The sequence below is a fragment of the Colletes latitarsis genome, chromosome 11, assembly GCF_051014445.1.
Source record: "Colletes latitarsis isolate SP2378_abdomen chromosome 11, iyColLati1, whole genome shotgun sequence".
Taxonomy (NCBI): domain Eukaryota; kingdom Metazoa; phylum Arthropoda; class Insecta; order Hymenoptera; family Colletidae; genus Colletes; species Colletes latitarsis.
This window is the reverse complement of record NC_135144.1, coordinates 30769413-30781432: the sequence shown is the minus strand read 5'-3', so window position 1 is coordinate 30781432 and position 12020 is coordinate 30769413. Positions and strand designations below refer to the sequence as shown.

The 12020-nt window shown below is 38.9% G+C and overlaps 1 protein-coding gene across 2 annotated transcripts in view; it reads left to right on the top strand.

Annotated features, from left to right (window-relative positions):
• The first annotated feature begins 905 nt into the window (after positions 1-905).
• The window catches only part of LOC143348501 (UNC93-like protein), a 52669-nt gene continuing 41554 nt past the window's right edge, over positions 906-12020 (top strand). For both annotated transcript variants that reach the window (XR_013080778.1, XM_076778767.1), the window contains exon 1: positions 906-1590. The gene's annotated coding sequence lies outside the window, so the exon portion shown is untranslated. The remainder of the gene's footprint in view (positions 1591-12020) is intronic.

Sequence of the window (12020 nt, the reverse complement as noted above, 5' to 3'; positions counted from 1 at the left end):
ATGTTTTCCAATCGGATGGCAGACAAATTGTATGGCGTAAGCCAAATAAAAGCCTTAATAAACAGAATCTTCAGCCTATAGTGTTTTTCCGCGGATGGAATGGGTAATATAGTAATCGCTGATAGGATCATGAACAAAAACGAACGCATAAATATTTTGAAAGAAAATTTACATGTCTGCGGATCGCTTGAGACTTCACAATAATTTCAACTCCTATCAAAATATTGATCCCAAACACAAAGCTTATGCGACTAGACAATGGCTCTTATATAACTTGTCAAAAATCATGGAAATAACCTCACATAGTCTAAACATAAATCAACTTAAAGAAAAGTTAATGCTAGAATAGAGTAATAGTAGCGGTATAACGATAAAATTAGTTCAATCTATGCCAAATAAACATCGAAATTGATCTACGCATTCCGCAGTTTCCAAAATCGATGTTTGTTTGCTGAAAAAATAGGAAAAGCAGCTTTTTTAAACTCCCCGATTTATATCTCTTTTCAATGTTGGAATACAGCCTTTTTCGAAAAACCTGAAAAAAATGTGTCGATTCGGGACAAAGTCACTAAAATATAGATTTTTTACCCAAATTTTGTATGTTTCGTAAAGTGTTCATGTAATGGGACATTAGAATCGGGTGTACCACTGTTTAAGTTGTCCAAGCACTGAGTCATTCCAATAGTTGTACATTTATTGTGCCTTACAGGTTGTTATTGAGGTTAAGGGTCCTTTTATACACATAATTAAACGTCCAAGTATTTGGGCCTTCTGCCTGAATTGGTAGTTATCCTACGGGTACTTTATTCGGTGAGCACAGGTAGCCACGGCTGCGCGCGGATAATGGTAACCTTGCGAGGGACGAAACAACGATTTTCATTGTAGCATTTTCATCGTCGCGCGAATAAAGTCGCGAGACACGCACGTGCGTGCGTGGTCGCTTCTGCGGTGGCTCCGCGTACGGCGCGGCGCGGCGTGGCGAGGCGAGGCGAGGCTAGTAATACAGAAAAGCCACGGACAGAAGGAACAAAAGGAGCAGAAGGAGGAACAGGAGGAACAGAAGCGAGCTCGTCGCGAAGGTAGAACGCGCGTGTACCGTGCACTTGGTGTACCGTGTATCGAGAGACAGAGAAAACAACGATCACGACTGACTCGAACTGGAGAAGTTGAGTCGGCGAACCGAACCACTCACCGATTCCAAAGTCTGCCGGTAGGCTCAGTTGTCTCCGAACCCCCGAACAGTTCGGATGTAGCTGAACCTCGCTCAATTTCCACGTTTCTCGACGCTTCTCATCCTCGCAAGTCCGACGTTGTGTGCCCCTTGTCGCGGTTAGCTCGTGGGTCTCGCGTTGGCATGTCACGGGCTCGATCTTAAACGACGTTCGATAAAAATCGAGTGTGCTTCCTACTGTATCGATCCGGAAGAGAACGAACCGTTTGTTGTCAACGTTCGGATCGCGTGCAGCCTATCAAAATACTGAAAGGGGACGAGAGAGTACCGGAGGTGCAACGTGCCGAAAAAGATCCAAGTAACCGGAGAAGAAGAGGTGCAAAATCGTCGTCTGGCCGCAGGAATCGAACCGTTAAGACGTAAGTGTTTTCTATTCTACGAATTTTTTCCCGCAGAGACCTCTGTTATTTCGTGCATTCGAGTATTTATCTATCGGTCGCTCGGACAAAAGTATCGCGTGTGTACCTACATACGCGACGTTACTTAATATTTATCGTCGTCGACCTCATTCATAATAAGGCACCGGGTGTCACGTTGTTCGGTGCCGAGCGAAAGAAGAAAATGTCGATGCGTGGAAATAGCAGGCGGCAACAGGTCGAACGACGCGACACGAGAAATTGGTGCACGCGCGCGCGGGCACGTTCGTAAAGGCGAATTTAAACTACCCCAGGACGATTACTAGCGGCGCGAGTGGTCAGTTCGCGATGATAATCGCGTTACCGCTCGCACCGCCGTTGATTATACAGGGCGGGGGATCCGTGGTTTATCGAATTCGACGTGAATAACGGTAATTCGATTCGAATGGCACAGTGTCCCGGTCGTTGCGTATATATACCAGAATTTTCATTGAGTTTTACGATCGGCTATCGGTTTCGGTTAAACTCGATAGCAGGTCGTGTAAGGTAGCGACATCGTCGTCCACCGCGACACGAATATTCGAGAAGCGAACGACAGCCGCGCGGGATAAAAGAAATCGAACGCCCAGGGGGGATATTTTGCGAAACGACACGCGAAACACGGCGTTACGAATGCCCGTTTCGCGAACGCGACGCTCGGAACGTCGCGATTTCCACAGTGAAATACGTATAGCCAATTGTCTTTTACAGTTCTTTCGTTTATTAAACGTTAGGTTGGTTTCTATTCGCTACGTTGTTTTATTGCATCGCATATTTGTAAACGTTCCTTGGTAGAACGAAAGACACAAAGTAGAGAACTGTACACTTCTCGAAGAAAATATTCGAGGATCACACCTCATAAACTACCATTATTACAGAAAATGATAAAGGTAAAAGTATTCCGAGGAATTAATGATATTTCCTAAACTTATTTGCAAGACTAAATAAATGTAACATTCTTCTTGAACGTTTATACAAGTTGTTCCTAGTACAACAATGTTTGTTAATGCTACAAGAATGTTTACAGAAATATTATAGATATACTAACGTGTATAAAAGTTGTTTGTACACCATTAATAATTTGTTGGTTCTTCGTTGTACACATAAACAGCGTGCATTCTTAGTTTACTTTGGTTTTTCACACCGTGTTAGATGAGTGTTGAAAAAGATATCACGGATATATTTACAAAAATTGTTCTCAGTATTACCTTAATGGTTTGTTGATATAACGTCGGAAACCTAGGCAGCCTTATAACAGCATTTATTCTTAGTTTACTTTGGTTTTTTCCCCATTTTAGTAGATGGATGCGCGAAGCTTTATGCGATCAAGCGAGTGCACATATTTACAAACAATGTGCTTTTATTAAAATACAATAGATGATTACTCATTATGTACGAACATAACTAGTACGGTTTTACCATACGTCATATAAATTATATTTCGTTTATGCGTTTAACTTGTGTAATGTTTAATATGAACTACTCGCATCTAATTCTTATAGTTTCAACGTGCATACATCAAAACCGTTATTTACAAACGTACATTTTGCAGACGCGTGGTTTCGAACGTAAAATATGCATAACCAATTGTTTTTTACAATTTTTTCATTTATTAAACATTAGATTAGTTTTTGTTCGTGACGTTGTTTTATTGCATTGCATATTTTAAACTTTCCTTGACAGAGTGGAAGACTCGAAGTAGAAAACTATATATTTTTAAGGTCATCGAAGAAAGTATTCGAGAATCATACTCCATAAATTATCATTATTATAGAAAACGATAAAGTTTATAAATATTTATTCCATTTTTACATTAACGATTCGTCGATACTACGATCGAAACACGAACAATCCAATAAGCATCGTTTAATTATCTATTCACGTTATTTGTAGCGTATACATTTACTGGGGCTAGTTGAATAATTTAATAGCGAAACGTTATATAACTATTCGAACGCTACGAATAAACTTTAAACATTCGTGTATTCGAACATTGTTTTTTAAATATGATTTACGAAGTATTCGCGAAGCAACAATTTGAAAAGTTTCCTCCCCCTGCCGTATGAATTATACTTCGTTTATTTTATCGACCATTATATTTTTTAACACGAACCGTGCATTCGTAATTATTGTAATTCCGACGTACGTAGATCGAAACCGTTATTTATAAACGCGTTTCGCGACCGTGTTGCTTGGAATGCAGCGATTCTCACGTTCGCGCGTGGAATTTCATCGCTCGCCGTGGAAACAAATTCGTGGTTTACGGGATGGGCAAGGTTCCGGAGTCGTCGATGTCCGAAAGCGCGAGAGGCGGACAAACCATATGGAAACGTCGGTATTCTTCGGTTATTCGCTACTTTCGATCGGAATATCCGGTTCGGTGACTCTTGTCTTCGGCTGATCGAAACGAACGCCCGTCGTCGGGGAATCTATTCGAAAATACGCGTTACGCGACCCAACGCCGTGTGAAACGCGTTTTAGATACCGAACGACCGAGTTTCGACGATAAAATACGCGCGCGAGTGGAAACAATTTATGCGCGATTCCGAATATGTTTTACGAACGTGGTGTTACTTTACGATAAAAAATAAAACACGGGAACGCGGCGTATAACGTCCGGAATTAAGTGGAATACCGAAATTGTTAAATAATACGCGAGAATCAAAATCGGTTAATACTCGAGATCGTTTCATTTTTTTAACCATTTAACCTCATCAACTTGAAACTTTGCATTTTCATTCTTCGATGTATTCAATTGTCATCGTATCGCTCGAGCGTTGTTATTATTTGTACAAAAATCCTTGTAGCAATGTATTTTTACCTTTATGGAAGAATATTTCGATAGGAGAAGTGATACACTGCAAGGACGTGTTTTACTTGGATAACAGAACGTTCAGATAGTAGAATTCTTGGTGGAACATTCACATAACGGAAGTCTGTATAATGGAGGTTCTACCGTGCTAAAGGAACAGCGAATGGCTGCATAATAAAAATAATTGACTAGTTTGCTTAACTGATGTTGCGCTAAGAAAATGAAAAGACTGAAAGACGTGCCAAAGACAATGCAACAAATTTGACATTTGTGTTTATATCGCGGCGTACTAAAATACCTAGAAATACCATGTACGCATCGTCTTTTTAATTTTTAATACAACGAAACTATTTACATACTGAGAAAAAAGGTTTATAACGAGCGGTACGAATATTTTCATATTCATCAAGAGCTAATTATAAATTGTTCTTTCAAGAAAGACGAGTACTATTTAAAAAATTTCATGTTATTAGTCTCCATATTGTAAGAGTTATAGAAGTTTGGGTAAAGTCGTGTTTCTGTGGTTTAAATTATTTGTAAATACACACGTTCGCATGAAAAAAAATAAAAACTGAATTGTAATTTGGTATATCTTTTGACGCAAATGCTTTTTGCCAATATTTAAAACTATCCAATACATGACGTACATGCTGTCAGGATCGAGCTTAGCGTCAGCACTGGTGTAATATTATCAACACATTCCATGAACATAATTTTATTATATACACGTAAAAAAAGAAAACAAAGCGCAGAAAAGTGATAATTCAAAGTCTAAGTTTATAGACATTTGGAAAGGATATGTATCCTTTGTAAAGTATCGTTTCTGTTTCGTTCTAACATAATTGTCGTAAGATTTAATTAACATCAACAAGATTTGTAGTAGCAGTTTTCTCGACCCGAAATCGTCGCGAGTATGCACGTGTTTGAATACCAAGGGTTTAAGGAAATTGAAGTTTGACGCATTAATTGCCATTTTCTAGCTTTAAAGGAAAATCTTGCACTATGATCGATGATTCTTAGATTTTATTCAGTGGAAACTCCCCCGTTTGAATGTGCTCCTAATATATTATATAATTGCTCCGAAGTGACACAGAACAGTGGAATGTAAACGAGCAACATTACGGTTCTAGATCTCTTATGCGCAGCTGTTCTGAATTATCTTTGTGACCGGTGTTCTTTTGAAACACCGATCTCCGATTTCAAGGAACGGAAATCTCGACTATTTGTTCAGCGGCAAGTAGGAAAACGGTAAAGTTATAAAGTAGCAACAAAACCAGTGTCACGGTGCGTAGTCTCCCGTAAAATATTCCACGCCTGAACATCTCACTAATTATTCGTGAGACACGATTTGTGTTTGTTCGGATTACTCGCGACGCGCCATTACGCTGCCAAACGGTTTGTCAAATACGACGCCACGTTGTAGAAAAGTTTCCATTTCAGCACATATTTAAATAACCAATTGTCATAGGTAGTAGCATGTTTCATTAAAATTCATAAAATTCAAACGTAAACACCAAACGGGTAATAGCTTGATAATGCTATTATGCATATCTACGTATTAGGGAACAATTTTGCTATTTGTTCGAGTTTTTCGTTCGTGTACGCCCCTAGTTCTTTGATTATTAACTTTATTTTCATTTCCTCGTCCGTGCAAAGCCGTGGCTAAATCGGTGTTTACATCGGTACCTTCACCTCGCGTATGGTTGCTCGACCCCGACGAAAGCACCGTGCAATCTCTCTGATAGTTTAAACAGATTTACGAGCGAAACATAAACAACAAGTTTTATATGTGCAAGTCGATCAAGACGAGCTCGTTAAAAAGTACCATAAAATTATACCAATTGCGCATTGCATTCTTTCCGCAACGGACTCCAAGGTAGAAGCAAATTTAAGTAGTGGTAGAGACTCGACGAATTACCAAAATACGAAGGCTTTTGTTTGTTTTTGAGATCGATGATTTAAATGGTGGACGTACAGGATTTTCCAACGAGGGCAATAGAGTTTCCAAATGTCATAGTCTCCGTATCTGTTGTTCGCTTGTTCGAGTTAGATAACTGTTGCATTCGATAGTGCTTTAAGTCGACGCAAAAATTATTATCAAAATTCTTGTGTAATCAGTCGTATAGATAGAAAAATAATTGTAAAAATTCTGGAGTCGTTGGATTTGGAATGGTGATGAAACACGATGAGAAAAGTTACTAAAATTTAGAAAATTGTCGAATGTTTGGATTGGAATTGTAATCGATCGACGAGCAATAAGCTCACGCGTCGGGGTCTGTTGTGGTTTGGCGCGTTTCTGCAACAGTACCTTCGTCGAAAGATGATCGGTGCATTACGAGACCGTAACTCCAAGGCTGGATACGATAGAGGCTGCATAGTAGACGGGGTACGCCTGCGCCTTGGAGCATTTCGTTGTGAAACGATTGAAGCATTTACGATTCGATCGTTCCGAAGACTTTCTAATCCGGCGTATATACATACAGGGTGTCTTGCAAGGTGTGCCGCCTCGCGTGCTGCAAGTGACAGATTCCTGAACCGAAAACACGCCGATTCCTGTGGCTTTTCACGCGGGAGAGTCCTCAGAATGAACCTATTTTTGGCTCGCGGACCTAACATATCCGGAATATGGCACACCTTGCCGTATGGATGCCGTTGCGCGCATAATGTCCGTGATATCGAATATGCGCGTACATTTATTTCGATGCGCCAATAAAGGCGTTCGCCGCGAAACGGACTTGCATATACCTTTTGGAATGCGGTACACGGAATGCCATTCAGATAAGACACCATTTTCGACGCGAACGGTTCATTTTCGCATATTTTTATCATTTAGCCTAAAAGGGTAAATTTTCGTTGTCTCCACCAAGGACATTTTCAAAATTCGTCTTGACTTATCGGCGAAATACTTTATTTGATATTGTCGATAACAATCCTCTATAAAAATATCATTCGAAAAAATCTCAAGTTTGTTTTGGAACCTCGTAAAGTTTTGTTTTCTGAATTATTCCAACTATTATGTAAATAGTTTAAATAGAGTAAATTTACGTATTTTGTCCATGTCCAAAATATTTTTCGCTCAGAACCATCGGTTTTGTCATCTTGATTTTTACGCCATCATCGATGATTTTCCAAATTTTGTGGTACAACTGTAGCGTTATCCAAATTGAGTGTCACATCTTTCAACGAATGGCACTGCTAAATGGTTTAATTGGTCGAGTTTGTGAAAAAAAATCATGGCGGTCATTTGAATGATATTGTGTTCCACGATTAATGTTACGAAGTGGTCTTTATATTAAAATATCTCAAATAGCTTGTGTTTTATTTCAATTCAAAGATGTGACATTCAATTTGGATAACCCTATAGAACGGCTTTGCATGGATTTTTTCGATCGTTGGCCACTTTACCGTCGATCATTCGTCTACCTAGCGGCTTTGGACGTGAACAGTATTGTTTAAACGCACCAACAATATAACGCACCTGAAGCTCTTGCATCATTCGGGTCACATTTATGCGTATTTGCAACGGTGTATACGGGCGACCACGTACCGTTGCAAAACAAATGTAGAGATTTTCAAAAACAGCATGCCGCCAGCAGACAAATTATTGCCTTGGCGATATCAGTCGGTTCGTGACTTTGCACGGCCGTTTCTCGAATTGTCGGCAAGCGTACGTATATTAATGATTGGCCAGATTCGACCGAGTATCCTGTACGCTGTAAAAAATAAAGGAAAAATCAAATAACTTTCGCGTAGGAGAACTTGGATCGCGACTAGTAATTTCTTTTTTAAATAAAACGAAAAACGCCGCAGCCTTCGTAGAAGAAGACTCTGTGGTCTTTAGACACCGTCAACACAAAGTACGAAGTACTGATCTAACTGTGCTAACCATCAGATTTTCTAGCGTAATTTTTACTCGTACTTTATTTTCTCCTATCTCGACGAATTTGTTCTCACCGTATAGTCAGTCATTTTACTTCCACTTCCTTCTACCCCTCGTTGTAATTAGTAATTTACGTTCTATTACTGTACAGTAAATTGAATCATTTTAAATATCAGTAATCTGCAACTGTCTTGTGTTTCTAAAATACATTCTTCCATCGATCTTGATAACACGATATAATCGACCATTTCACGTTCGAACGAAACTCTGCGCGTAACATTCGAAGTACATTCACATAGTCGCATCGAGTATTTTTCTCTCCCCCCCCCCCCCCCCCCCCCCCACCCCAGAACAGAAAAAACGAGACTGTAGGAAACGCTGGGAAATTTTGAATGCCAGCCAAGCCATTTATCGAACCTTGACCCCGTCGCGGTGCAAGTTCGCAGTCCAATTAATTTCAAGTCTGTGCACGCTTCTCTGACTATGTTTATTCGCTTGTTGATAACGTTTTGTTACATCGACTTCATACGTAATGCAGTCGAAGCACGCAGAAAATCGTTTTCAAGCAGTTATTAGTACCAGCTGGTTTCCCAGACGGCCGATAATGAGGAATAACGATTAGCTTCTTTTACTGCATTCTGAGAATGTGCTTAAATGCGATTTTTATACAAATTCCCGGAATGAAAAAAAGTTTGTTAAATAGTGAACCTGCTTCGATGGTAGTCGTCGAATCAATCGGTGCTGCGACACTCTCGAAAACGAATTTGATTAATTTTCGAATTTTGCGAACGACTGTTCCGTTCTTTCATTTTCTTGCCAACGATTACGTAGAATTACAGTCGTGGAGAAAATTGAAGTGGTCGTGACACTAACTTTGAAAAATTCTCTGTTTGCATTTCAAATCTTCAGAGATAGATATTCTTATTTATTTAGTGTATGAAATTATTACAGTTACATATCTATAAACATTTATATCCGTTCGCTCAAGTGATGTTGGTTAAAATTGAGAGGCCAGGCAGAGAAGTCTAAGTTGAAAGCGATATGTTGTATACAAACATCGATTTCTTTATCGTGCGATGTTATTAAGATTTACAGCAGTAAATAAACATGTTAACGAAAAGGGTACTTACATTCGAGCGCGTAATTTTACGATCGTAAAATAGTAGAAAAATGTAAAATATCGACAAGCGTGAGCAGTTGACAAAAATAAGAAATGTTTGCAGCGTTGTACCGTAGAAAAATGAAATGATCGAAGACGGAAACGAAGCACAAATGCTTACGATAATAGTAGAAGAATTGTTAGAGAAGTTGGTCGTAATTCGTCTATAACAGCTCGAAACATTGTCGGAGCAATTAAAATTAAACGCGTCATCGAGAACTGTGAAACGAAGAATTTGCAAACCGCGACGGGAACCAGCATTACGAAATAAAATTATCGATAGCAGTCGACGATACCTTCGGAATCGATACATGTTCGTGTATCGTCCATATGTTTGCATGAAGAAGAGAAATAGTACAACGAGATTCGCGGTTAAAGCAGAGTTGAAGGTCGTTGGAAACTGGTTAGGGTGGGTATTCTGTTCGTGGTACTGCACTTTGGTGGCCAAACCGTGTTCAAGTAAGTCAGGGTCACACAAACCGTGTTTCTGTGTTACTAATATAGAAGTGGGAATGTGTTTACGTATATTTAACACGTCGAGCCATGCTTAATTACGCATACGTCTGTCGAATCTGCCAATTTTTCTGACGATGACAGAGATTCTTCGACTCGGAGGGATCGGTACGTCGCGTTGTTGACGCTAAATCTTAAAATTTCAAAATTGGTATATCACCTTCGGCGTTAATTAGACACGTGGGACACGCGTATAAATTATCGCCTATTATGTAATCGCAATATCAAATTTCTTCCGACGTCAGCGGTATTTCTCGATTTCGGTGAAAATTTCGTCCTATTTATTTTGTATTTGTTGATTTTATCGAAAATCACGCCCGGCGAAAAAAATTGTATTTCACGGTTCGGATTTATTTTAATAACTTTTTATTACTCGTAGCGTTTGCGAAATGTTGTGTTTGTTTAATTTGCATTACTGTATATAATAATAAAATTTTTACAGCGAGAAGTACGTTTCATTGAAAATCATAAAATTCAAACGCGAAGATCAAACAGCAATAATTCAGTAACGTTACTACTGTCGTATGCCCATTAGAGAACAATTCTGCAATATTGCATATAAGCTCTTTAATAACCTCTTTCTTGGATATGCCACTTAGTTTAGGACATCCTATACTATGAGCCATGCAAAGTTGCATGTGTCATTGTCGTGTGTCTGATAAAAGCTTCTCAACAACAATTTCATACCTTTGACACACAGGCTGTAATCAATGCGTAGAAAAATTTTATATAATCGCAATATAAAATTTCTCTTGAGGACAACCGTTGAGTTGGGTCGTAAAACAGTCTTGTTTCCTGGACCTCACCCTTCCAATCTGCTTCCTTGTACTTGTTTTATGTACATCTTGCGTTTTTGTTCTTATTTATCAAATAAAGTTTATAATAAAAATAAATGAAAAATATAGGATACCTTACATTGGTTCCAATTATAGATATCTGTGTTCGTAAGAACTTTACATATAACGTAATCATAATATAAAACTTTTCTACGAGGTAATCGATTGTATATTTTGATAGATTTAAGAATTCCACGTGCCACTATTGCATGACTCATAACAGTTTTACAATTTGAAATTTACATCTTTGTTTCGATTATACTGCGCTTATACAAATCCTGGATATTCTGCAATGGTAATATAAAATTTTGCTTTGGGGGTACGATACATTTTAATTCATCGTTTCACGTGTAATTGATAAAAGTTCCGTAATTTGTTTCGCGATCAGAAATAGATAGAAACGTACGTGGAATTTTGCACATCGTTCGATCGCGATAGAAATTTTAAATTATAAAATTGTTTTACGCTTCCTGTAGTTCGACAGTTCGACATCCGTCGCACGAAACTCGCGTTCGAACGGAAAAACAATTCCCACATGTTTTCTCTTTCGAGCGTGTTTCCTCGAAGAACGAAACGAAGAATTCTCGTATCGTGCACTTGCTTGGTACGGCGGTACTCTTGTTATGCAACAGAAAGATTACTATGTGTTTTTGTCCTGTTTTTCTGTAGCTTTGTCTTCTGCGATATAAAAGAAAAGGGAAATAGAAAAATGCACGGACACGTTGAAGAAAACTCGCGGAAACTGTTTATCGCTTTAATCGCGGGGGTATAAGAAAACGCAACTTTCCGACACGATGTCAGAGTGTTTATTTAAAACTCTGTTGCTGTTTTTGTTATTTATTAACCGAGCAGATAGCCTTCCACGCGATAATCCGATCTTGATGAACGATCGGAATGAAACCAAGGTTCATTTATTCCTCGATCGTGTTCGTACGGCGATATCTGTGACTTAATCGTTTTAAAATATGGTTTTTCCATACGTTTATATCGTTCTTACGCGGATCTTACCTTCTTCACTGGGCAGATACTTTTGGATACGCGTTTTATATTAAATGCATGCTCTGTAAGAAAAGAAAACATTCTTCGTTAGCAACCTAATGCGATTACGACAATTTAATTGTTTCCAACTACACTTTTACTACGTAATCTTCGAGCAAAGAAACGCATTTGGGATACTCTTTGCAATACACGCTT